This window comes from Triticum urartu, chromosome 4A (genome assembly GCF_056163025.1).
Source record: "Triticum urartu cultivar PI428250 chromosome 4A, HENAU_Tu73, whole genome shotgun sequence".
Classification (NCBI taxonomy): Eukaryota; Viridiplantae; Streptophyta; class Magnoliopsida; order Poales; family Poaceae; genus Triticum; species Triticum urartu.
In genome coordinates, this window is record NC_141876.1 from 250,776,212 (window position 1) to 250,803,790 (window position 27,579).

Here is a 27,579-nt window from a genome sequence, read left to right on the forward strand (position 1 = left end):
GTGCTGCTATTGGATATACTCTTGATGATCTTATGGGCATTACTCCCACTCTATGCCAGCACAAAATAAAATTGGAGAAAGGCGCAAAACCGGTTGTTGATCACCAACGACGGTTAAATCCTAAGATGAAAGAAGTGGTAAGAAAAGAAATACTAAAGCTTATGGAGGCAGGTATATCCCGTTGCTGATAGTCAGTGGGTATGTCTTGTCCATTGTGTCCCTAAGAAGGGAGGTATTACTGTTGTTCCTAATGATAAAGATGAATTGATCCCACAAAGAATTGTTACAGGTTATAGAATGGTAATTGATTTCCGCAAATTAAATAAAGCTACTAAAAAGGATCATTACCCTTTAACTTTTGTTGATCAAATGCTAGAAAGATTATCCAAACATACAGATTGTTTCTTTCTAGATGGTTATTCTGGTTTCTCTCAAATACCCGTGTCAAAAGAGGATCAAGAAAAGACAACTTTTACTTGCCCTTTCGGTACCTTTGCTTATAGACGTATGCCTTTTGGTTTATGCAATGCACCAGATACCTTTCAAAGATGGATGACTACTATATTCTCTGACTTTTTTGAAAAGATTGTTGAGGTTTTCATGGATGATTTCTCCATATATGGAACTTCCTTTGATGATTGCTTAAGCAACCTTGATCGAGTTTTGCAGAGATGTCAAGAAACTAATCTTGTCTTGAATTGGGAGAAGTGCCACTTTATGGTTAATGAAGGTATTGTGTTGGGGCATAAAATTTCTGAAAGATGTATTGAAGTTGATAAAGCTAAGGTAGATGCTATTGAAAAGATGCCATGTCCTAAGGACATCAAAGGTATAAGAAGTTTCCTTGGTCATGCCAGTTTTCATAGGAGGTTCATTAAGGACTTTCCTAAAACTTCTAGGCCTCTGACTAATCTATTACAAAAAGATGTCCCATTTGTCTTTGATGATGATTGTGTAGAAGCATTTGAAATACTTAAGAAAGCCTTGATTTCTGCACCTTTCGTTCAGCCACCTGATTGGAACTTACCTTTTGAAATTATGTGTGATGCTAGTGATTATGCTGTAGGGGTTGTTCTAGGACAAAGAGTTGATAAGAAATTAAATGTTATCCAATATGCTAGTAAGACTCTGGACAGTGCCTAGAGAAATTACGCTACTACTTAAAAAGAATTTTTAGCAGTTGTGTTTGCTTGTGATAAGTTCAGACCTTATATTGTTGATTCTAAAGTAACTATTCACACTAATCATGCTGCGATTAAATATCTTATGGAAAATAAAGATGCTAAACCTAGACTTATTAGATGGGTTCTCTTGCTTCAAGAATTTGATTTGCATATTATTGATAGAAAGGGAGCTGAGAACCCAGATGCAGACAACTTGTCTAGGTTAGAGAATGTTCTTGATGACCCACTACCTATTGATGATAGTTTTCCTGATGAACAATTAGCTGTCATAAATGCTTCTCGTACTGCTCCATGGTATGATGATTATGATAATTACATTGTTGCTAAATTTATACCACCAAGTTTCATGTACCAGCAAAAGAAAAAGTTTTTTCTACGATTTAAGGCATTACTTCTGGGATGACCCACACCTTTATAAAGGAGTAGATGATGTTATTAGACGTTGTGTACCTGAGCATGAACATGAACAGATCCTACACAAGTGTCATTCCGAGGAATACGGAGGACACCATGCTGGAGATAGAACTGCACATAAGGTATTGCAATCCAATTTTTATTGGCCTATTCTCTTCAAGGATGCCCGTAGGTTTGTCATGACTTGTTATGAATGTCAAAGAATTGGTCATATTAGTTCATTGGCGGTCATCAGGAGTAGATGGTGTTATTTCTATGATTTAAGGCATTACTTCTGGGATGACCCACACCTTTATAAAGGAGTAGGTGGTGTTATTAGACGTTGTGTACCTGAGCATGAACATGAACAGATCCTACGCAAGTGTCATTCCGAGGAATACGGGGGACACCATGCTGGAGATAGAACTGCACATAAGGTATTGCAATCCAATTTTTATTGGCCTACTCTCTTCAAGGATTCCCGTAAGTTTGTCTTGACTTGTTATGAATGTCAAAGAGTTGGTCATATTGTCACTTACCTCTTAAACAAGAACATAAGGCATATAGGGCCATTAAAGAACTCAATTATGATTTCAAACTTGCCAGTGAGAAGAGGTTATTTTACATTAGCTCACTTGATGAATGGAGATCCCAGGCTTATGAGAATGCCAAACTGTTTAAAGAAAAAATTAAAAGATGGAATGACAAAAGGGTACAAAAGAGTCAATTTAATGTAGGTGATTATGTTTTGCTATACAACTCTCATTTAAGATATTTTTTTTGCAGGCAAACTACTCTCAAAATGGGAACGTCCTTACGCCATCGAGGAGGTCTATCATTCCAGTTCCATAAAAATCAACAACTTCGAAGGCACAAATCCGAGGGTGGTGAACGGTCAAAGAATTAAACATTATATCTCAGGTAATGCTATAAATGTTGAAACAAATGTTATTGAAACCGTAACCCCGGAGGAATACATAAGGGACACTTTCCATAACGCTCCAGACTCCAAAAAGGAAGAGGTATGAAGTACGGTAAGTAAACCGACTCCAAAATAGTTCTAATAGCATTTTTTCTCTGTTTTGGAATATTTAAGAAAGTAGGAAAATAAGAAGCAGTCCGGGAAGGACACGAGGTGTCCACGAGGGTGGAGGGCGCGCCCCCTGCCTTGTGGGAACCTCGTTCGCTCTCCAGACTCCGTTTTTCTTGCACGGTGCTTCTTTTGGTCGGTAAAAATTCACTATATATTCTCCCGAAGGTTTTGACCACCATATCACGCGAATATCTCCTGTTTTTGTTTTGAGCTGTTTTCTGCCAGGGTTGTCAAGGTCGGGCATCATGTCGTCTCCTTCATCCAACAATGAGGGCAATGATGCTTGGCTAATGGAGATAGAGCTGAAGAGAGAAGAACGCAGTGAGATCAACATGGATGATGGGATCAACATGGCCATGGTAGATCAAGTTCCAGTAGTAGAAGAAGAGGACATCCTTCAACCTCATCACAATCTCCTTACCCCAACAAAGATTGACGCTTTCAAGATGATTGAGTTAGATCGCATTCAAAACAAGTATCTTACAAGTGAAAATATTTTGTCGAAGGAGCATATCATCGCACTCAAGGGCATCACCTCCAAATTGGAGGATCTCCTATGCTCGATGTGCGACTATCCATCATCGCCATCATCTTCTCCACCAACAAATAAGACATAAACACATGGGTATGGGAACTCCCCTTGGCAACTGCCAAGCTTGGGGGAGTGCCCTGGTATCATATCATCATCACACTTTTTATCTATACCATTTTTCTTAGTTCAATCCTTTTTGGTAATATCTTCATCTAGTAGAATAAAGTTTTAGTATGATCTAGTTTTGAGTTTAGCTTTATGATCCTTCTATGTAATCGAGTCCATGAGCTATATATAGTAAGAATTAGTGTTGAGTCAAGGGCTTTGCCATCTTGCTATGATCTTGAGTTAATAAAAAAAGAGAAGAGAAAGAATAAAAAGAATTAAAGAGATCATATGGATCTTATGGAGAGTAATGACTTCACATATAAAGTGTATGATGAATAAAAGTTGTTGAAAGTTGACAAACAAAGTTTTGGTCATCGTTGGAATTAATAGGAAGTAATAAAGAAAAAGAGATCTTAACATATAAATATACTATCTTGGACATCTTTTATGATTGTGAGCACTCACTAAAATATGACATGCTAAAGAGTTGATGTTGGACAAGGAAGACAATGTAATGGGTTATGTTTTCTTACATCTGAAATAAATTATATTGTCATGGACCATCCAACATGTTGAGCTTGCCTTTCACTCTCATGCTAGCCAAATTCTTTGCACAAAGTAGAGATACTACTTGTGCTTCCAAATATCCTTAAACCCAGTTTTGCCATGAGAGTCCACCACATCTACCTATGGATTGAGTAAGATCCTTCAAGTAAGTTGTCATTGTTGCAAGCAATGAAGATTTCTCTCTAAATACGTATGATTTATTAGTGCGGAGAAAATAAGATTTATACGATCTTGTGATGTGGAAGAAATAAAAGCGACAGACTACATAATAAAGGTCCATATCACAAGTGGCAATATAAAGTGACGTTCTGTTGTGTTAAGATTTCATGCATCCAACCATAATAGCACATGACAACCTCTGCCTCCCTCTACGAAGGGCCTATCTTTTATTCTTGTCTTATACTTCATACAAGAGTCATGGCGATCTTCGCCTTTCCATTTTAAATTTTATCCTTTGGCAAGCACAATGTGTTGGAAAGATCCAGATATATATAGCTAATTGGATGTGTGTTTTCATGAACTATTATTGTTGACATTACCCTTGAGGTAAAAGGTTGGAAGGCAAAACTATAAGCCCCTATCTTTCTCTGTGTCCGATTAAAACTTCGTACCCATCTGTAATGCGTGAGTGTTAGAAATTGTGGAAGATTGAATGATAGTTGAGTATGTGGACTTGCTGAAAAGCTCTTATATTGACTCTTTCCGACGTTATGATAAATTACAATTGCTTCAATGACTGAGATTATAGTTTGTTAGTTTTTAGTCAAGTTTATGATTCATACTTGAAACTGTGAATGATTGTTACTTTAGCATAAGAGATCATATGACAATATATATATATATGTATATATATATATGTTGTTGTTCTAAGAATGATCATGATGCTCTCATGTCCGTATTTTATTTTTATCGACAACTCTATCTCTAAACATGTGGTCATATTTTTCGATTTCGGCATCCGATTGAGCACAAGCGAGGTCTAAGCTTGGGGTAGTTGATACGTCCATTTCGCATCATGCTTTTATATCGATATTTATTTCATTATGGGCTGTTATTACACATTATGTCACAATACTTATGCCTATTCTCTCTTATTTTACAAGGTTTACATGAAGAGGGGGAATACCCACAGCTGGAATTCTAGGCTGGAAAAGGAGCAAATATTAGAGATCTATTCTGCCCAACTCCAAAAGTCCTGAAACTTCACGGGAGCATGTTTCATAATATATAAAAAAATTGGGCAAAGGAAGTACCAGAGGGGGGCCACCAACCATCCATGAGGGTGGGGGGCGCGCCCTACCCCCTGGGCGTGCCCCCCTGCCTCGTGGGCCCCCTGGCAGGCCTCCGGTGGCCAACTTCTGCTATATGAGGTCTTTTTCCTTGGAAAAAAAATCATAAGCTAGCTCACGGGAAGAAACTCCACCGCCATGAGGCAGAACCTTGGCAGAACCAATCTAGGTCTCCGGTGGAGCTGTTCTGCCGGGGAAACTTCCCTCCGGGAGGGGGAAATCATCACCACTGGCATCATCATCGGTCCTCTCATTGGGAGGGGGTCAATCTCCATCAACATCTTCACCAGCACCATCTAATCTCAAACCCTAGTTCATCTCTTGTATCCAATCTTTGTCCCAAAACCTCAGATTGGTACCTGTGGTTTGCTAGTACTGTTTATTACTCCTTGTAGTTGATTCTAGTTGGTTTATTCAGTGGAAGATCATATGTTCAGATCCTTTATGCATATTAAAACCCCTCTGATTATGAACATGAATATGATGTGTGAGCAGTTACGTTTGTTCCTGAGGACATGGGAGAAGTCTTGCTATAAGTAGTCATGTGAATTTGGTATTCGTTCTATATTTTGATGAGATGTATGTTGTCTTTCCTCTAGTGGTGTCATCTGAACGTCGACTACATGACACTTCACCATTGTTTTGGCCTATAGGAAGGCATTGGGGAGTAATAAGTAGATGATGGGTTGCTTGAGTGACAGAAGCTTAAACCCTAGTTTATGAGTTGCTTCGTAAGGGGCTGATTTGGATCCATATGTTTCATGCTATGGTTAGGTTTACCATAATACTTCTTTTGTAGTTGCACATGCTTGCAATAGTGGTTAATCATAAGTGGGACGCTTGTCCAAGGAAGGGCATTACCTAAGCACCGGTCCACCCACATATCAAATTATCAAAGTATCGAACTCGAATCATATGAACGTGATGAAAACTAGCTTGACGATAATTCCCATGTGTCCTCGGGAGCGCTTTCCTTTATACAAGATTTTGTCTAGGCTTGTCCTTTGCTACAAAAAGGATTGGGCCATCTTGTTGCATCTTATTTACTTTCATTACTTGTTACCTGTTACAAATTACCTTATCACAAAACTATCTGTTACCGATAATTTTAGTGCTGGCAGAGAATACCTTACTAAAAACTGCTTATCATTTCCTTCTACTCCTCGTTGAGTTAGACACTCTTACTTATCGAAAGGACTACAATAGATCCCCTCTACTTGTGGGTCATCAAGCACCTCTTCCCATTGCAAGATAAACAGATCAAGTTGGTCAAACAAAACCCAAATATCAGAGAAGAAATGCGAGGCTATAAGCAATCATGCATATAAGAGATCAAAGAAGATTCAAATAACTTTCATGGATAAATAGATAGATCTGATCATAAACTCAAAGTTCATCCGATCCCAACAAACACACCGCCAAAAGAGTTACATCATATGGATCTCCAAGAGACCATTGTATTGAGAATCAAATGAGAGAGAGGAAGCCAGCTAGCTACTAACTACGGCCCCAAAGGTCTACAAAGACCTACTCACGCATCATCGGAGAGGCACCAATGGAAGTGGTGAACCCCTCCGTGATGGTGTCTAGATTGGATCTGGTTGTTCTGGACTCTACGGTTGCTGGAATTGATTTTTGACGACTCCCCTAAGGTTTCTGGCATAATGGGGTATTTATAGAGCAAAGAGGTGGTCCGTGGGGCACCCGAGGTGGGAACAACCCACCAAGGTGGGCCTGGGCCTCCTAACGAGCCCTGGTGGGTTGTGCTCTCCTTGGAGCCCCCCCCCCCCCAGGTGCAACCTTGGCCCATTAGGTGTCTTCTGGTCCATAAAAAATTTCCATAAAGTTTCATTGCATTTGGACTCCATTGGGTATTGGTTTTCTGCGATGTAAAAAACATGTAAATAATAGCAACTGACACTTGGCACTATGTTAATAGGTTAGTACCAAAAACTGACTATAAAATGATTATAAAACATCCAAGATTGGTAATATAAAAACATGGAACAATCAAAAATTATAGATACGTTGGAGACATATCGCCTACCACGACGTTGCTTGGTAGCGCGTTTGGGGCAGGCCCGGGGGCTTCTGTCGGTGCAACAAACCCTGGGTCTATTGCCCAGACTGTGCACAGGCACAAGAACAAGAAAGAAACACCAACCCACGGTAGAATACAAGAAACCAAGGGATTCAAAGCACCAAGAATGAGCCAGGGAATCAGGATATCGTCAAGAGAAAAGCAAGCAAGACCGGTAAGGGGCGAGGTCACCTCCAGAAGCAGACAGCCGAAACACCCATGCAGGTCCTGCCGGGCTCACGAAGGCAGAGCTACGTCATCAACCACTCCACCACAACCCACATCGTCGATCAGTGCGCTGTCAAGCCGCAAAGTAATTAAGTGGCAGCCATTCGCCACATGGCAGCCATTTCCTATAGAAGAAACCCACAGATGACACCCATCCTGCCACGTGTCAAGAGAACAGACACGGAGCTAGAAAGATAGCCCAACAAGCCTTTCCGGGCAACCAACGATGTGACGTTAAGCGGTGCATTTAATGCGCCCTGTCAGCCCACATAGTTATGTATGATAGCAGTGTTTGCTATCTTATTGGCGCGTAATGACTACTTTGCCACCGTGGTTACACCTTGATCTATAAAAGGAGGCCCATAGCAACCGGAGAAAGGGTTAGAAGGTTGGATAACTCACAACCCCATATGCGCCTAGTCGCTGCTACCTGAGGCAACCCCTGCCAGGCAAGTGTATTACGCACCACCACCACCTTTTACACCATCAATCCACCAAAGCAAGAGTAGGGTTTTACACCTCGCGGCGGCCCGAACCTGGGTAAATTTCCCGTGTGATCTCTGACGCGCTGCCCCACCCTCGTCTACTCTTTATGTAACGCGTCGCCCCCCTGCCGAACTAGCAAGGGACCTCCTGGTCCCATAGGTGGTTGTGGTTTCCCGTGAAAGTGGCCTTAGCGCAACTAGTGTTGGCGGAGAGGAGAAGTACTTCTTCAAATCCTATAGTGCAGCCTCCGCTCCCAAGGTCCATTTCATTGGACCTGCCTTTTTCAAAATTTTGAAAAATGCAAGGGCGTTCTCAACAGACTTGGAGATGAACCTGCTTATTGCGGCCATGCATCCAACAAGACGTGGCACATCCTTGACGTGCGTCGGTGATTCAATCTGCTCCTTTTCTTTGATCTTGTCGTGATTGGCGTCAATTCCACACTGGGATACAAAGAACCTGAGAAGCTTGCTGGATGGAACGCCAAACACACACTTCTCAGGATTTGAGCTTCAAGTTGATTTTGCGCAGATTTGCAAATGTCTACTCTATGTCTTGAATTAGTGTAGCTTTATCCTGGATTTTGACCACTATATCATCCATATAGTCTTCCACATTTCCGTGTAGCTGAGAATCAAGACCAATATGGACTGCCCTTGCAAATGTTGAACCAACACTCTTCAATCTGAAAGGCATATGTACAAAATAGTATGTGCCACATGGAGTGGTGAATGCGGTTTTCTTATAATATTCCTTGGCCATAAATGTGATAGCCTGGCTTGTTAGGGATGGTAGACTACTCATATCAATAATGAATTCCTTCTTTTCCGGGAGCCCATTCGGAAAGAACTCCAAAGTCAAGCGTGCTCAGCTTGGAGTAGTTTCAGGATGGGTGACTAGCCGGGAAGTTGCTCCCGGGTGCGCACGAGTGAGGACAAAGTGCGCAAAAAAGACTAGTATTGATCTATGGGACCAGTCTAGATCCCGCCAGGAGTAACGACCACCCGCGGGTTTGTCCGGGGCGTTACAAGTTGGTATCAGAGCCGACACTCGCGGTTACACAAATGTTTGAGGACAGGTGCGCGGTCATATTGTGCATGACGTTTGTGACCCTTCGTGGCACATGGCATGGCACATGTGCCGGACTGGATGCACAGACGTATGTGCCAAGAGGGAACGTTCCTGTGGCCCGACGAGGATGTCGGTTCCCCTAAGTGGGGGTGTATGTGATAGCCTGGTTTATTAGGGATGGTAGACTAGTCATATCAATAAGGAATTCATTCTTTTCCGAAAGAACTACAAAGTTAAGCGTGCTCAGCTTGGAGTAGTTTCAGGATGGGTGACTGACAGGAAGTTGCTCCCGGGTGTGCACGAGTGAGGACAAAGTGCGCAGAAAAGACTAGTATTGATCTATGGTGCCAGTCAAGATCCCGCCAAGAGTAACAACCACCGGCGGGTGTGTCCGGGGCATTACAATAAACATCTGATGATAACCAGAATAGGCGTCATGTAAACAGATTAAATCACAACATGCAGTTGTCAGAGTGGAGCCAACGGTCTATGGGGTAGGGTTGACCCTTTGCTGGTTCAGTCGGGGCTCAGTTTGTTGGCGCCTTGATGGGTGGCCATCAAGAACCATGGCGGCCCAGCGATTTGCAGCACCTTCCACAAAAGGAAGGTGAGAGTTTGTGGAAGTACATGCAGCAGTTCAGCCGGGTGCACAGGAACATTCTGGACACGCACCCGATAGCTATGATTGTTGTGTTCCAGTCCAACATATGAAACCGCGGGATACATTCCAAGATGAACGTCCGGTTGCCCTAGAATGTGCCCAAGAGGAGGAGGGGAGGCGACTGCCTGGAGAGGAGGATGGTATCAACGTTGATTTAGAAGAAGACGACGTTGCCAACCAGAATAAGAACAAGACACACAATAAGAAGTGCAAGGAGAAAACAGTGTTGGCTATCGAAGGATTAGGCACTCCTAGTATCGGCAAGAAGGCCTAGACCGAAGCCCCGGCAAGGAAGTTGCCCCGTGCACTGACTGCTTGGAAGCAGCGGCGGCAGAGAAAGCTGGGAACGCTGACGGGCCGTACTCCAAGATCCATTGGACCAAGGGCCATGATCTGCAAGAATGTCATCAAGTTGAGAAACTCGTCAAGAAGGAGAAGGCTGAATACGAGAAGCGTGATAAAGAGAGAGGCCAAGACGATGTTGGTGGTACTTTCAAAGGTTACTGGTACTTTCAAAGGATCAACCTCGGCACGAGTCATCCTAAGGGAAAGATCACACTTCCGGTAACATTTGGAGGAGAATTGAACTACTGAACCGAGAAGCTTGTGTTTGATGTGGTTGATCTCCCCTATCATACAATGGAATCCTTGGTCACCCAACCCTGGCAAAATTCATGGCGGCATCTCACTATGTCGACAACAAGCTGAAGATGCTAGGGCCGATGGGCGTTGAGGGAGTCCTGGATTAGGGGTCTCCGGACAGCCGGACAATATCCTTTGGCCGGACTGTTGGACTATGAAGATACGAGATTGAAGACTTCGTCCCGTGTCCGGATGGGACTCTACTTGGCGTGGAAGGCAAGCTAGGCAATACGGATATGTATATCTCCTCCTTTGTAACCGACCTTGTGTAACCCTAGCCCCTCCGTTGTATGTATAAACCGGAGGGTTTAGTCTGTAGGATAACATACAATCATAACATAGGCTAGCTTCTAGGGTTTAGCCTCTTTGATCTCGTGGTAGATCAACTCTTTTAATACTCATATCATCAAGAACAATCAAGCAAGACGTAGGGTATTACCTCCATCAAGAGGGCCCGAACTTGGGTAAACATCGTGTCCCCTGCCTCTTGTTACCATCCGCCTTAGACGCACAGTTCGGGACCCCCTACCCGAGATACGCCGGTTTTGACACCGACATTGGTGCTTTCATTGAGACCGCTGGATTTACCTCTGGCCATGGACTCCGAGCCGCCTACATCCATGCTCGTCGAATCCGACGGGGCGCCGATCATGGAGTTCACCTCCGCAGATATCTTTCAGCACTCACCTTTCCGAGATGTGCTAAATTCATTAAGGCATCTCTCCCTATCTGGAGAACCTTGGCCGAACTATGTCCGGCTAGAATGGGATGCGGACAACGAAGAAATTCGCTGCCCACCCACCACCCACTTAGTAGCCACTCTCGACGACTTAACCGACATGCTCGACTTCGACTCCGAAGACATCGACGGTACGGACGACGATGCAGGAGACGAACAGGAACCACCGCCCATAGGGCGCTGGACCGCCACTTCATCACATTACGTATACATGGTGGATACACCCAGAGAGGGCAATGTCAAAGAGACAACGGAGGATGCCCCCTCCAAGAAACCCAAGCGCCGACTTCAGCGGCACCGCTCTAAGTCCCGCCGTAGCAAAAACAGCAATAACAACGCAAGAGGAAATAACAGTCCAGTCGACTCTAGAAGAAACGACGACTGCACCACCCCGGTGGCAGAGCACGATCAAGATGCAAACTGCAAACATAGTACGGATCCGACATCCGAACATGACGACGCCAAGGATAAGCCTCATCAAACCCCGTCTGGGGAAGAAAACAGTCCGGACAAAGATGCACACATCATCCCGGAAACGCACTTGGAGCAAGAGAACCTCCGCAGAAGGCTTATTGCCACAACAAGGAGACTGAAGAAACAGAAGCAAAGGCTCAAGATCGCACAAGATACGCTCAACAGCAGGTGGAACAAAGTAACAAAGTATGGTGAAAGTTACCATAAAAATAGCTATCCAAAGCGCAAGCTATTACCGAAATTCGACGATGAGGCCTTAGAGCCCATACAGCCGAAGAATGATACGACCAACCGGCCAGATCCACCACCTTGTGAACGTGATAGAGCGGCTAACAAAGTCACGCATAAGTCAACACATGATCTACGTGAGAACTTGCGTCAAAAATCCGGTGCGACCAGATCCATCTATGGATCTAGGAAGCGCGCTACGGTACAAAGCCAACACCGAATACTACAACCGTCCGAACACCATGGCACATCCCAATACAGGGGTGCCGCACACCCCTTATGTTTCACTGATGAGGTGCTGAATCACGATTTCCCAAAGGGATTCAAACCGGTGAACATATAGGCGTACGATGGGACCACAGACCCTGGAGCCTGGATAGAGGACTTTATCCTCCATATTCATATGGCTCGTGGAGATGATCTCCATGCCATTAAATTCTTGCCCCTCAAGCTTAAAGGGCCAGCTCGGCACTGGCTAAAAAGCCTCCCCGAAAACTTAATTGGAAGTTGGGAGGAGCTCTAGGACGCTTTTCGGGCCAATTTTCAAGGGACTTATGTCCGACCTCCGGATGCACACTATTTATGTCATATAATCCAACAGACCGGAGAGTCTGCCCGATAGCTTTGGAACAGGTTCCTCACCAAGAAGAACCAAATCGTCGACTGTCCGGACGCCGAAGCCTTAGCAGCTTTTAAACACAGCGTCCGAGACGAATGGCTCGCCAGACACCTCGGCCAAGAAAAACCAAGAACAATGGCAGCACTAACAAGCCTCATGACCCGCTTTTGTGCAGGCGAGGACAGCTGGTTGGCCCGTAGCAGCACCAGCAACCCAAGCACATCCGAAGTCAGGGATGGCTATGGTAAACCACGATGCAACAAAAACAAGTGTCGAAATAAAGAAGGTAGCCCAGATAACACAGCGGTAAACACCGGATTCAGGGGCTCCCGACCAGGTCAGCAGAAAAAGCCTTTCAAAGGCAGCAGAAAAGGACAATCTGGCCTAAACAAAATTCTTGACAAACTCTGTCAGATTCACGGCACCCCAGACAAACCTGCAAATCATACCCACAGAGAATGTTGGGTCTTCAAGCTGGCCGGTAAGCTAAAAGCCGAACACAAAGGGGAAGAGACACCAAGCGAAGACGAGGATGAACCTCGCCAGCAAAGCGCCAGAGGACAGAAAAAGTTCCCACCAGAGGTTAAAATAGTAAACGTGATCCATGTGACAAAGAGGAGAAGCAAGCATGCACTCTGAGGGACACGCGCCATAGAGCCCGTCACCCCTAGGTTCAACCCCTGGTTGGCCTGCCCGATCAGTTTTGATCGTAGGGATCACGAGACAAATATCCGGCGTGAAGGACTGACGGCCTTGGTGTTAGACCCAATAATAAATGGGTACCATTTCACATGAGTCCTCATGGACAGCGGCAGTGATCTAAATCTGATATATCAGGACACAGTTCACAAAATGGGGATAGACCCGACACAAATATATCAGGACACAGTTCACAAAATTCATGGCAGTTCCCCACTATGCATACCTCAAGATGAAGATACCAAGCACCAAAGGTGTCATCACCGTAGCCGGCGATTACAAGAAGTCCTCTAAGTGCGCGGCAGCCAGCAGCCGGCTGGCCGAGTCCCTTGTGATTGCCGAAGAAAAGAAGATGATGGACCGAGTCGTGGCCATAGCCGGCAAGCAGTCGGCCGTGTCCCCCGACCCCAAGGAGCATGATGCTCAAGGATCTTTCCAGCTGGCCAAGGAGACGAAGAAGATACCTCTTGACCCCGAGCACCCAGAGAGGTTTGCCGTCATTAGGGCAAACCTGAACAGCAAATAGGAAGGCGAGCTCGCCGATTTCCTCCGTGAGAATCGGGACATCTTTGCATGGTCCCCCAAGGACATGCCGGGTGTTTCGAGGAAATTCGCCGAGCACAAACTACACGTCCGAGAAGACGCAAAGCCAGTCAAACAACCCCTTTGCCGACTGTCGGAGGAGAAACGCAGGATTGTAGGGGAGGAGATAGCCCGGCTTCTGGCAGCCGGCTTCATTATGGAAGTTTTCTTTCTAGAGTGGCTCGCCAACCCGGTCCTCGTGCTAAAGAAGAACAACAAGTGGCGCATGTGTATAGACTACACAAGCCTCAACAAGGCCTGCCCCAAAGATCCCTTTGCCCTGCCAAGGATTGACCAAGTGATAGATTCCACAGCCGGATGCGAGCTGTTGAGCTTCTTGGATGCTTACTCAGGATATCACCAGATAAAGCTGGATCCAGACGACCGCCTGAAGACCGCCTTCATCATGCCATTTGGAGCCTTCTGCTACCTGACTATGACATTCGGCTTGAGAAGTGCCGGTGCCACTTTTCAGCGTTGCATGCAGAAGTGCCTCCTCAAGCAACTCGGCAGAAACGCTCACGTCTACGTGGACGACATCGTGGTGAAGACGGAGAAGCGCGGCACCTTGCTGGGAGACCTCAAGGAAATGTTTGAGGACCTACGCTGGTTCCAAATCAAGCTCAACCCCGAGAAATGCGTGTTCGGAGTGCCAGCCGGCCAGCTCCTAGGCTTCCTGGTCTCCGAACGCGGCATCAAATGCAACCCGGTGACGATCAAGGCCATCGAGAGAATGGCGATCCCCACCAAGCTTCGAGACATCCAAAAGTTCACCGGATGCTTGGCCTCCTTGAACCGCTTCATCAGCCGGATCGGAGAGAAAGCTCTCCCCCTCTACCGCCTCATGAAGAAGAGCACTCACTTCAAGTGGAACGACCAGGCCGACCAAGCTTTTGACCAGCTGAAGAAGATGCTGGCCACGTCGCCCGTCCTGGCGGCGCCGACTGAGAAAGAGCCCATGCTCCTCTACATCGTCGCAACCAGCCAGGTGGTCAGCACCGTCATCGTAGTCCAACACCCAGAAGAAGGCCGAGCCCAGCCGGTCCAGAGGCCGGTGTATTATTTGAGCGAGGTGCTGTCCGCTTCAAAACAAAACTACCCACACTACCAGAAGATGTGTTACGGCATGTACTTCACCGCTAAGAAGCTGAAGCCCTACTTTCAAGAGCATCCCGTCACGGTCGTATGCACCGCCCCGCTGGCCGAGATCATAGGCAGCCGGGACGCATCCGGCCGGGTGGCGAAATGGGCCATCGAGCTGGCCCCTTACACAATCTTCTACCAGCCCCGCACCGCCATCAAGTCCCAAGTACTGGCCGACTTCCTCGTCGACTGGGCCAAGACCCAGTACCTGCCGCCGGCTCCCGACTCCACCCATTGGCGCATGCACTTTGACGGGTCCAAGATGCGCACCGGCTTGGGAGCTGGCGTCGTCCTTACCTCTCCCAAAGGCGACAAGCTCAGATACACGCTACAGATCCACTTTGCCGCCTCCAACAACGTGGCCGAGTACGAGGCGCTCATACACGGGCTCCGGCTTGCCAAAGAACGCGGCATCCGCCGGATCCTATGTTATGGTGACTCGGACTTGGTGGTTCAGCAATCATCCGGCGACTGGGACGCCAAGGACGCAAATATGGCAAGCTACCGCTTCCTGGTTGAACAACTCAGCGGATACTTTGAAGGATGCGAGTTCCTCCACGTACCGCGAGCCGACAACGAGCCAGCCGATGCCCTGGCTCGAATAGGCTCTACTCGGCAAGCAATACCAACTGGCGTCACTCTACAACGCCTCCTCAAGCCATCTATCAAGCCGTCTCCAGAGTCCGACTCCATCTTCGTGCCGCCTGACCCCGACGCGGCCGGGTCCGGCTCGAAGAACCAAGCAGGCGACCCCGAGACTTCCATAGCCGGCCCGGGGACTTCGGCAACCGGCTCGGGGACTGCCACACCCAGCTCGGGGACTGCGGTAGCCGGCCCGGGGACTGCACCAGCACAATAGCCGGCGGCTGACTCCAGCATTTCACCACCCAGCCCGCCCACCCTGGTGGCAGTAGCCACATTGGCAGTAGAAGAAGTCGCGGCTCCGTCATGGGCTCAGTCCATCCTCAACTTCCTAGTAAACCAAGATCTGCCGGCTGACAAAACAGAGGCAAGACAAGTCCAACGTCGAGCCGGAGCATACACAATCTTCAACAGAGAACTCGTCAAACGCAGTGTCACTGGAGTCCTCCAACAGTGCGTCGAGCAAGAGAAGGGCATCGCAATCCTCAGAGACATTCACCAAGGAGAATGCGGCCACCATGCGTCTTCAAGATCACTCGTCGCCAAAGCTTTCCGCCATGGTTTCTTCTGGCCGACTGCTTTGGATGACGCCAAAGAATTAGTTAAATATTGCAAGGGGTGCCAACTCTTCAGCTCCAAGCAACACATGCCGGCTTCGGCACTCAAGACCATTCCCCTCACTTGGCCCTTCGCCGTTTGGGGACTGGACATGGTGGGCCCATTCAAGATGGCGCGCGGCGGCATGACGCATCTGCTCGTCGCCGTGGACAAATTCACCAAGTGGATTGAAGCAAAGCCGATCAAGAAGCTGAATGGGCCGACTGCTGTGATGTTCATCGCAGACATAACAACTTGGTACGGCGTGCCACACAGCATCATCACCGACAATGGCACGAATTTTGCCGAAGGAGCCTTGGCACGTTTCTGCACAGCCCAAGGTATCCGGCTGGACTTAGCATCCGTCGCCCACCCGCAGTCAAGCGGCTAGGTCGAGCGAGCCAACGGCCTCATCCTCTCTGGCATCAAGCCCCGACTGGTCGTACCACTGGAGTGTTCAGCCGGCTGTTGGCTCGATGAGCTGCCGGCTGTCCTCTGGAGCCTGCGCACTATGCCGAACAAGTCAACCGGCTTTACCCCTTTCTTCCTCGTGTATGGTGCCGAGGCGGTCATCCCAACTGACATCGAGTTCGACTCGCCTCGAGTAACCATGTACACAGAAGCGGAGGCTAAGGAAGCACGAGAAGACGGCGTCGACCTGCTGGAAGAAAGCCGGCTGTTAGCCCTCAGCCGGTCTGTCATCTACCAGCAGGGCCTGCGCCGCTACCACAGCCGGAAGGTCAAGCCAAGATCCTTCCAAGAGGGCGATCTTGTGCTCCGGCTGATCCAGCGAACAGCCGGCCAGCACAAGCTCTCGGCCCCTTGGGAGGGCCCCTTTGTCATCAGCAGAGCCTTAGGCAACGACTCCTACTACCTGATCGACGCGCAGAAGCCGAAGGCACGAAAGAGAGACGACTCCAGCAAGATGTCGGAACAACCATGGAACGCCAACCTCCTTCGAAGATTTTACAGCTGAAATGCAGTATGTATCACGCTAACTTTTGTACTAAGTTCGAGACAATATGCCCCTTGAGGAGGGCTCGGGGACTGCCATCTTTTATCTATGAATGAAAAGTATCATGCTTATGACCTTGTCATTTCATTTACTTGTTCCATCCGGCACCGGGTTCGACTAGTCGGCTCGGGGACTGGCCGACTGGAGTTATATTAGAAGTCCTACCCGCAGTCAGACAAGTAGTGTGCCGGCTCCCAAGCCTTCTCTTTCCAAAAGTTGCAGTTCGAAGAACCGGCTGTCCGGCTGGCAAGAGTTAAAGGCAGGAACGGGAGCCCACATGAAAAACGGCTAAGGGACTAACGGACTAATATAACAAAAGCCGGTTTTTCTCCCACCGCCGATTGGCTACCAGAGTAGCCGACCGGCCGGCTTCCATTCACTTCACTTCAATCCAAGAAAGCTCGAGTACTTGCCTCCCAAAGAGGGAAGGCGGCAAAGGAAAAAGCCTAAGGATAAAAAGCATACGCGAATGGAAACCAAACACGCACATAATAATATTTACATAAAAGACCTCCAAGAGGCCAGCATTCAACATAATTTGGATACACCCCCAGTGGGTGGAACTGCGAAAACTTAATAAAGATTGTTCAAAAGGCAACAAGCGGGAAAAATAAGGACGGCAGGTCAAGCCGGCAGAGCGACCGACGAGCCGGGCTGGTCGGCAGAGACGGTTGTGCCGGCTGAAGGAGTGGCCGGCTGGCGAACCTCAGCTTGATCACCGCCTCCCGCAGAGGGCGCGCTTCCACGCGCCTCGTTGCTGGAGGCACGGTCAGCTTGAGGCCGGCCGGTTGTTCCACTAGCCGGCTCGACGTCTTCGCCGTCCTCTTCGTCATCCTCGCCCTCGTCGCTGGAGGCGATCTCCTCGGCCGAGTCTTCGCCCACTGCCGGGTCCAGCCCGAACCACTCCTCCGGCTGGGCAACGCCATCATCATTGATTTCAGGTGCAAAGACACTGATGTCGGTGCACTCGGCGATCGTCGAAGCACGCTGGGCGATAGCCGGCCGAACCTCCTCCAGCTCCGCGTCGGCCTCCAGCCGCCAAGTGCGTAGCTGGTCCAGGTTCAGCCCTGGGTACCAAGCCCGAACGAACTCCAATGCCCGCCCGGCTCCAAGATGGGCCGCCGACGCCTTCCAAGCTTCAAAGCGACCGACTGCGACCTCCAGCCAGTCGGCCGTCCGGCTTGGGGTGCGGGGGATCGTCTCGCCGGGCCAGAGGGCGGCCAACACTTGCGCCCCGGCACGTTGGAGCCGGCGAAGCATCCGATGAGCCGGCTGCAACCGTGCCTGGACAGCCAAGAGCTGCTCCTCAAGAGTCCGGTTCGCGTCCGGTGCGATGTTGGCCCCCGCCTGACGGCGCGCCTCACGATGGGCCTCGATGCTTTGGGCGGCGAAGGCGGAGTAACCGGGAAAGTAGTCTGCACAAGAAACAGGCAGCAGCATGAGTCAGGCTAAAAACCAGGCGCCAAGGGGCTGGAGAGGAGCGAGGAAGGCGGCTTACCGTCGATCAAGTCCTCGATGCAGCCGAAGCCTTCATCCAGTGCTCGCCGGGTCTCAGCCCAGCTCGCCGCCTCGGTCTCAAACTTTGCCTTCAGGGCGGCCTCGCTATCCTGCGCTTTCTGTAGGGCCGCCTTGTGGCTCTTCTCTTGGTCAGCCAGCTTCTTGGCCAGGCGGTCACCCTCCTGGACCAAGGCAGCGTACTCGGCATCCTTGGTATGAAGAGCGGCCTGCGCTTTGCCAAGCTCCTTCCTCAAGTCGGCGTTGGCCCCTGAAAGCATGAAAAGAAAGAAAAACCAATAAGGAAAAAGTCGTGAAGGAAGATCCGACCCGACTGCTCAGCAGTTGGCCCGAATCTCGGGGACTACACCCAGTGGGTGCGCTGACGCGCCCCCACAGGAGACAGACAAAACCAAGCACTTACTTCGGCTGTCGGCCAGGTCGTCGGTCCTCCGACCCAACTCCCGAGCCTGGGAGTTGAAGGCAGCAACACGGGAGTTATGATATTCCTGGAAGATTCAGATAGGAAGCAAAAATAAGGTAGTCGTCAAGAAAGATTCGACCCGACTACGCAGCAGTCGTCCTGAATCTCGGGGACTACACCCAGTGGGTGCGCTGACGCGCCCCCACGGAATAAATCAAGAGACCAAAGCGGCCAAGAATGAAAGACTCACCCGGATGGCGGCCCGCGTCGACAGGAACTCCTGGGTGTACTGCTGCAGCAGGGCGGCCTGAGCTTGAAGCCGGCTCCGGACCTCTTGAGCCGCCACGTTCAGCTTGCCAGTCCCCCCGCTGGGAGTCCACTCGGACGTGGCAGTGCGGGCCATCTCCAGAGCCTCCGCCGACTAACCGGCGCCCACGACTCGGCGCGACTCCGGCGGAGCGGTGCCTCCCCCTGCGCGTCGGCGCGTCACCGGCTGCACCTCGAGGCCGTCTCTGTCCTCCGGCTCACCCCCGGCCGGCTCCTCTGGCGTCGCTGACGATTGGCCGCCTTGGCCCGCTCCGGTTGGCGCTGCTGGCGGTGCTCTCCTCGCGAAGGCCACGGGGTCCTCCCCCCTCTCCATCAGCGGCGGGTCTTGGACGATTTCCTCCGCCAAGGGCAATGGGGTGTCAGGGGCCACGGCTCGGAGGGGAATGGCGAGCAGCGGAGGCTGGTTGCGTGAACCCTCCGCCTCCGTCTCCGCGGTCGCCGCCTCCGCCTGGGCCTTGGCTGCCGCGTCGGCCTGCTCCCTCGCCGCCTCGGCGGCCGCTTTTTCTGCCGCCTCGCGCTCCTCCCGCGCCTCACGGGCGTTCCACTCTGTGGCCTCCCTGAGGTCGGCGCGGGGGTCCACGCGGCGGGAGCTTGAAGTCCCTCCAGTCGGCCCAACTACAGAGCCGCCCGGACCCTGCTCAAGGGAAAGCGGCGCCCTGTCCAGCAAGCGGGAAAAAGTTAAGAAGAATGCTCGAACAAGAAGAGAATGATGAAGAGCATGCGACAAGGCAGTCGACGACTTACGCTGAGACCGCCTGAGGCTGCTTCACTGCCTGGCGGAAGCGGGCCGCTTTCGCGGCCGCCTCGTCTCGCTTGGTCGCCACGGTGGAGGCTTTGGACTTCTTCGGCCGACTGCCGAAGAGGATTGATGCGGCCCGGCGCTTCTGCGCGCCGCCGCTGGCAGCCGGCACGGCGGACGAGCCCGCGCCTTGATGGTCGGCCGCCGGCTGGCGACGCGGGGCGACTTCGGCGTCATCCGGCCAGTCCTCAAAGCTGGCGGTGAGCCTTGTGCCTCCGGGCTCGGCGTCGTCCCCCACGACGGCGTCTTCCATGGTGGCCGCCCCCAAATCTGGGTCATCAACGTTGTCCGCCGTGCGGTCGGGGGCATACTCGCGCTCTATCCCTGCTGCCCCAGTCGTCGGTGGAAGAAGGGGGTTCTGCTAAGAAGAACCAACCGATCAGAAGCCGGCCATCATAAAGCCGGCTACCAACAGAAAGAAGAAAGAGAGGAAAGCTTACCATGGGCGGAGGGTTGGCGCGAGAATACAGCACCTTGCCGTATCGCCAGTCCTCAGTGAGCTTGCAATTGGAGATATAATTTACCATGTATGATACCTCCGCATGAGGCATCTCCCTGGTGCTCAGCCGGCTTGAGTCGAAGCCGCCGCTCATCTGGCACATCATGTGGGGCCGGCTTTGGAGAGGAGATATCTGGCGCGCCACGAAGGCGGCCACCAAGTCGGCCCCGCTCAGGCTTTCCGACTGGATCATCACCCGAAGCCGGGAGACGGCGGCGTTCCTGGCCTGAGACAGTGACCGGGAATGGAAACTCCATGAGGGCTGCTTCCCAGCCGGCGGGCCGGCTACGTAAACCGGCAGGTTGACATGGTCTCCTTGCTGGGCGACGTTCTTCACGTAGAAGTACGACTTCTGCCAGATCTTCACCGACTGGATCAGGGGGATGGGCGGGAACGGATTGTTCTCGCCCGCCCTCCTCATGGCGATGAAGGCCCCGCAGGGGGCGGGCACGCCAGCGACGACGGTGCCGAGTTTGCTCTGGAAGAATTCCCCCCAGAGCTCCAGCGTGGGGAGCAGCCCCAAGAAACCTTTGTAGAGAGAGACGAAGGCCGACAGCAGCATCACTGCGTTGGGTGTGAGATGATGCGGCTGAAGATTGTAGAACTCGAGGAAGGAGCGCAGGAATCCGCTCGCCGGAAGGCTGAAGCCGCGCAGGAAGTGCGAGCGGAAGACGACCCGCTTGCCCTCCTCCGGCGCCGGCGAGAGCTCCGTCTCTGGCGCCAGGCGGACCCGCACGAGGTTGGCGTCGGGCAAGTGCCGAGTCTGGCGGAGGAACTCAACATGGTCCTCATCGATGTTGGAGCCGTCCCACGAGCTCGACAGCACCATGGGAGCAAGAAGATGTGGAGGCGCGGCGGCGTTGAGACGGGAGGCTGTGGCGGCAAGGAGAGGAAGAAACGAGGACGAGAAGGGGCGGAGCGAGAGAGAGCGTGCGAACCTCTGTCGCTCCCCCTCCTCCCCCTACTTATAGGCTCGCGTGGTGGAGCCGAGGAGGCGCGGCGTGGGGAAACGTGGGGATCGATCGTGCCCACTCCCCCACGTCCCACGCTTATTGCGCCTTAAGGGCGAAATAAAATCGCCACGAGAAGGTGAGCGGTCCACCTGCGCCGCAGAAGATCAGTGTTCGGGCCGAGGCCTATGAGTGGCGGGCCCGGGCCTGCGGCGGCGTCCCGTCGCGCGCGTGCGCTGGCAGGGTCTCGCTACCACGTGGCCCACGGGAGGGCCCACGGTCAGCACGCGGGTCGACCACTTTCCCACCTGCCAGACGCAGGGCTCCCCGAAATCGGCATACACCCGCAAAGCCGGCTCTTCAGGATAGGAAGCTGACCAAGCTTCTCGTCCCTTTGTCTGCCTCGAAGCTCTATCAGCTTCGGGGACTACTGTCGGAGTAAATAGCCATGGGTAGCCTAGCCGGCTTCCCCTGGCCCTTCTGATAAAATTACGAGCCTGTCCGGCTCTCAAGAACCCAAGACATGGGGCCGCCGTCCCCTTGCTGGCTGTCATCCAGGCCGGCTTTCGGAAGGCGGCCCGACTTTAGCCCTCATGAAGAAAGCCACGGGAGGGCCGACTTCGGGAAGCCGGCTGCGAGAAGGCCGACTCCAAGAAGCTGGCTCCCATAAAGCGGTCGAGACCGTACCCTCAAAGTTTGCATCCACCTAGCGGCGATGCGACGGGGCGTGGCTACAGTGGAGCCTGCCACCCCCAAATCCCGGAGCACGCCTGGCACAGTGCGCCGTACGGAGTGGGCATGACCCGTCCGGCGCGGCACTGTTGCCATGTTGACCCTGGTGTCACCCACGACGGGCCGCCAGCGCAGCCCACAGACGGTGGGCCCCTTCGGGCAGAGAGACACCCGAAGGCGGCCACGCCTCCCCCAGTCGGCCCAAGACAGAGCCGGCTCCCCGCAGCCGGCTTGCCACCTCCCTCGAAGGAGACGCCCCATTAAGGAGACAAGACGCGATGAGGCTACAGCGATCGCCCGACGGGCGGCGGCACTGTAGCCGCGCCTACCACGATGAAGCCCACGTCACCAAGATGGAGCCACAGTGATCAGCCGCCGACCAAGTCCTGGACAGTGGGGCCTGCCTGTCGACCAAGGGGCCAGCAGCCAGCGGGACCCACTAGTCGGCGGGCCCCAGCAGCCGGCGCAGAAGCCGGCGAGCGCAGTCACAGACGGCTGGGCCCCGCGCCCAGTCGGATTACCATTGTACCCCGGGGGGGTAGGCCTATATAAACCCCCCGGGGCACCCATGCAAAGGGTTCGACCCCCTGCTAGCCCTTCTTCCTCCTCCCACCGAACAGCTCAAGGAGCATTGTGTAGCTACTTGTCCATCTAGTGATCATGCGGAGACCCCGCAGAGCAGAAGTAGGGGTGTTATCTCCACGGAGTCCCCCGAAGCTGGGTAAGATCCGCCGGCGTGCATGTCTTCACCTTATCCCGTTTCCAGGCACCGGCGACGTCTTACTGGCTCCCACAATGATAATCCATCCGTTGGCATATGTCGCACCTACCACCTGACACTCACTTTTACCATTAGTTCCCTTGCTGTTTTTATAATTTCAGATTACAAAAACCTTTATCTACCATCCATTTACTACCTGTATCACCATCTCTTCGCCGAACTAGTGCACCTATACAATTTACCATTGTGTTGGGTGTGTTGGGGACACAAGAGACTCTTTGTTATTTGGTTGCAGGGTTGCTTGAGAGAGACCATCTTCATCCTACGCCTCCTACGGATTGATAAACCTTAGGTCATCCACTTGAGGGAAATTTGCTACTGTCCTACAAACCTCTATACTTGGAGGCCCAATAACGTCTACAAGAAGAAGGTTGTGTAGTAGACATCAGCCCTCATGCTTCAGTGTCTCCGGAGCAGGGCTAATGCTGCCCTGGGCTTCATCTGTGACGAGAATGCACCGCCTCCCCACTCGGATGACTACACTAGTCACCTGACCTTCTTCACCAACGTGGTGACGCGCTTGGAAGCCCGGTCTAACAGGGCTCACCAGCTCGTGGAGTAGAGAAGTCACAGTGTTTTTGGGCGCACGTTCTCCCGCGTCTTCAACCACCTACAGAATATTGACCTCGACTTCGATTTTGACGCAGCTATCGCTCCCGTGACGGAGGTCATCCGGGGCGACTTGGCGCGGTGGGTTGAAGACCACGTGGATGCGCTGGTCATGGCCTTTGCTTTTGACGATGATGGGGTTGTGGTTGCGGCGGATGCAGGCAACGTGGTTTATGACGGCGTCGCCGACGCCGGCGAAGGCGGAGGCAATGCCAGCGATGGTGACAGCGATGCCAGCAGCGTGTCTAAAGATGACATGGGGGATGCGGCGAGCGACGTATCCAGCTGATTCCCTATTTCCCTGTCATTTATCCTGTAAAAACTTGGGCGTGGCCCTAGAAAACTGTAAGTGTATTTTGAGAGGGGGAGCCCCTCATGTAAACAATAGCAGGTTTTATCCTTTCGCGCTAAATTGAGTTCGTGTTTTCATGAGCTTTAGCACGCGGAGACAAGGGTGTCATTACAGTTTTACCTTAGCTTTCGCAAGCCCAAATTGGCCCGAGGGATTGCAGGTTCTTGAGGAGCCCCTGATGCATTTGTCGCCGCGCCCGAGAGGGTCGTGTGACAAGCGAGTGGCCATCACGGCTCGACACGAGTGCGGTTCGTGTGCTTCATGCTCAGCCCGGCTCGTGAGGTGCCTGCGAGGGGGGAGCGACAGGCGCAAACTCCAAAATAAGGCAAGAACGAGACTGTGAGAAATAACTCGAACGAGAAAAGGCATCCCCCTGCGCGCACCAAATGAAAAAATTGACTTCAACTTAAATCCAAATCCAGAAGGCAAGCTTATAGAAAAGAGATCCAAAGCAAATGGCCGCGTCCGATGCCTAGTCTAGTCTTCGATGTCTTCTCACCAGCACGGAGCTAAGTGTTGCCACTAGGTGTAGGAGGGAACCCCCGAGGCCCAAGGGCGGCTCTCCGGAGACTCCGGGGCGTGTACAGCCCCACTCATTATTACGTGAGAGTGTCACGGGCGGCGATCTTCACAGGCACTGGGCCTTCCTTCACAAGAGCCAGCCTTGCTTCATAACGCTAGGGCCCCACCTTGCGCCACCCTCTACCACCGCTAGGACGACCGGAAGCCTGGACGGCCCTGCGAGGGCAGAGGGGACGCCAGCGGCGCCCTCAGCGACCATGGGTCCTCTGCCGGGGAAAGGTCGGGTTCGCCACCCCGGCAGAGGGCCTACCTCCGGGTGTTGCCTTGCTCCCCGCGACTCGGGGAGAGGCCTTGCTCCTACCCCCTTCCGCGCAGCCCCCAGCGGGTTTATCCTATCGGGGCAGGCATCGCCGTGCCGGAGCCACCGTTTGGCGTCGTAGCCTGGTTCATCCGTGACTCATGATTAGCATAAGCTTGCTCCTGAGGGATTAGTGGTACCATGTATCTGTCGTCGACGGCACGGTCGGCGGGGCTCTCCAGCGGCTCTAGGAAGGCTTCAGCTCCCAATGCGTCCTCCTCCCACGAGTCGGGGTCACCCTCCGGCGTGTACTCCTGGTCCATCATGTGGGGCACATAGGCTTCCGGGGCTGTCACCCCAAACACCTCGCCGTAGTGCCCCACGCCCCACACCGCCCGAGCCAGCGTGGCGTCCTGAGGGTGATAGTGCGATGCCTCGCTGGGGCCGTGGGGGGCAACACTCATGCCCATGCTCATCAGAGGAGGCGCGGGGGCAACGGGCCCCCCGCGCTGCCAGCCGCCCTGGCGATGGCGAAGCCCCTGGGCGCTCCCGAGAGCGCGCGGCCGCGGCCTGGCCCATCGTGAGGTCCAGTAGCGGCTCGAGACAGGACCAGGTAGGAGAAAGGCGGTGCTCCTGATGTCGCCGCATCTAGCAGCTCAGCGACACGTTCCAGCAGTGCGTCGCGTCTGCTCTCCATCAACCGGCACCGCAGCAACTCCCGCTCCACCATGAGCGCGGCCCGCATGTTTGCCTGCTCCCGCTGGGTGTGTGGCGCCGTTGCTGCGGCGTGCCTTGCGGCCCTTGAAGTGGCTCGGGCTTGTCGTGGAATGGGGGTGGAAGACGTCTGGCCGCGTCGCCCGTGCCCTGTAGCGTTAGGCGGCGCTCGCGCCGCCTGGAGCGCGGGGTTGAGATCTTCATGGGCAGGTGGCGCCGCCTGGGCTGGCCATGCTGCCCATTGGTCGGAGTCGGCCCTTGGGTCGCCGAACATCGGGGCTACAAAGCGTCGACAGGTCAATTGGTGGGGAAGAGACTCCGGCGCAACCCTACCTGGTGCGCCAATTGTCGGATCTAGGGTTCCAGCAGACCCTTGAGGTTCGAACACTAGGGTGCGCGCGAAGGTTTTCTACCTATCGATCCACGCCCTAGCTCTCTAAGATCTCACAGATGAACATGACGAACTCTCAACACAAATAGACACAAGATTTATACTGGTTCGGGCCACCGTTGTGGTGTAATACCGTACTCCGGTGTGGTGGTGGTGGAGTGCCTCTTGGGCTAATGATGAACAGTACAAGAGGAAGAACAACCTCTTGAGGATGATGTGTTCTTGTGTTTGGTGAGTTTGTGTGTGTGAGGATCGAAATCAGCTGCCGACTTGTGATGGTGTCGATCCGATCCCCCTCATCGCGGTGGCTACTTCTACTTATATAGGCCCTGGTCCTCTCCCCAAATATTGAGCAGGAAGGGACCAACAACAGCCAATTCGAAAGGGGACAGCTAGTACAAGCTATCCTGACAAAAGGTGGTCTTCTCCCGCAAAAGGCTCTGGTGGTGACGCCGTCTTGGGCTCCATGGTGACCTCCGTCTTGCCGTCCTTCTGGTCCTGCTCTGGTTGCACCAATATGGAAACCTTTGTTTTATGCCTTGGTACTCCGCGCTTGCGCTTTCCCCCTTAGCACCAAAGAGGAAACAAGGACACTGCACGTGCTGGCGCTCGCCTGGCCTCGATCAACATGGCTCATGTCACGAGGGGCCACGCTAGGTTTGCCTTGCCTTGATCTCTCCGCCCCTGGTGAGCCTGCCTGGTGAGGCCTCCCTTGAGGAGGTCTTGCGTTGTCCGTCCCGCGAGGCTTGGCCACTCGCGAGGGTCTTGAATGTCTTGTTGATGAAGATGGGCCGTACGAACCTGCCACCCCAACCACGCCGTGGGTGACAGGCAGGCAAGTCTGGGGACCCCCATTCCCAGAATGCCGACAATAGGTGGCTAGCGGTTATCTGTTTCTCCAACTTTATTCGAATCGAGTTTGACTACGGCCAGTTCTTGTTGAAGGTTAAACCAACACAATTGACGAAAAATCGTTGTGGTTTCGATGCGTAGGTAAGAACGGTTCTTCCTAGAAGCCCATAGCAGCCACGTAAAACTTGCAACAGTAAAGTAGAGGATGTATAACTTGTTTTTGTAGGGCATGTTGTGATGTGATATGGTCAAGAGGTGACGAGATATAAATTGTTGTATGAGATGATCTTCTTTTTGTAAAGGTTATCGGCAACTGGCAGGAGCCTTATGGTTGTCGCTTTATTGTATGAAATGCAATCGGCATGTAATTGCTTTACTTTATCACTGAGCGATAGCGATAGTCGTAGAAGGAATAGTTGGCGAGACAACAATGTTGCTACGATGGAGATCAAGGTACCAAGCCAGTGATGATGGAGATCATGACGGTGCTTTGGAGATGGAGATCAAAGGCACAAGATGATGATGGCCATATCATGTCTCATATTTTGATTGCATGTGATGTTTATCCTTTATACATCTTATTTTACTTAGTATAGCGGTAGCATTATAAGATGATCCCTCACTAAATTTCAAGGTATATGTGTTCTCCCTGAGTATGAACCGTTGCTACAGTTCATCGTGCCGAGACACCACGTGATGATCGTGTGTGATAATCTCTACGTTCACATACAACGGGTGCAAGCCAGTTTTGCATGTGCAGAAT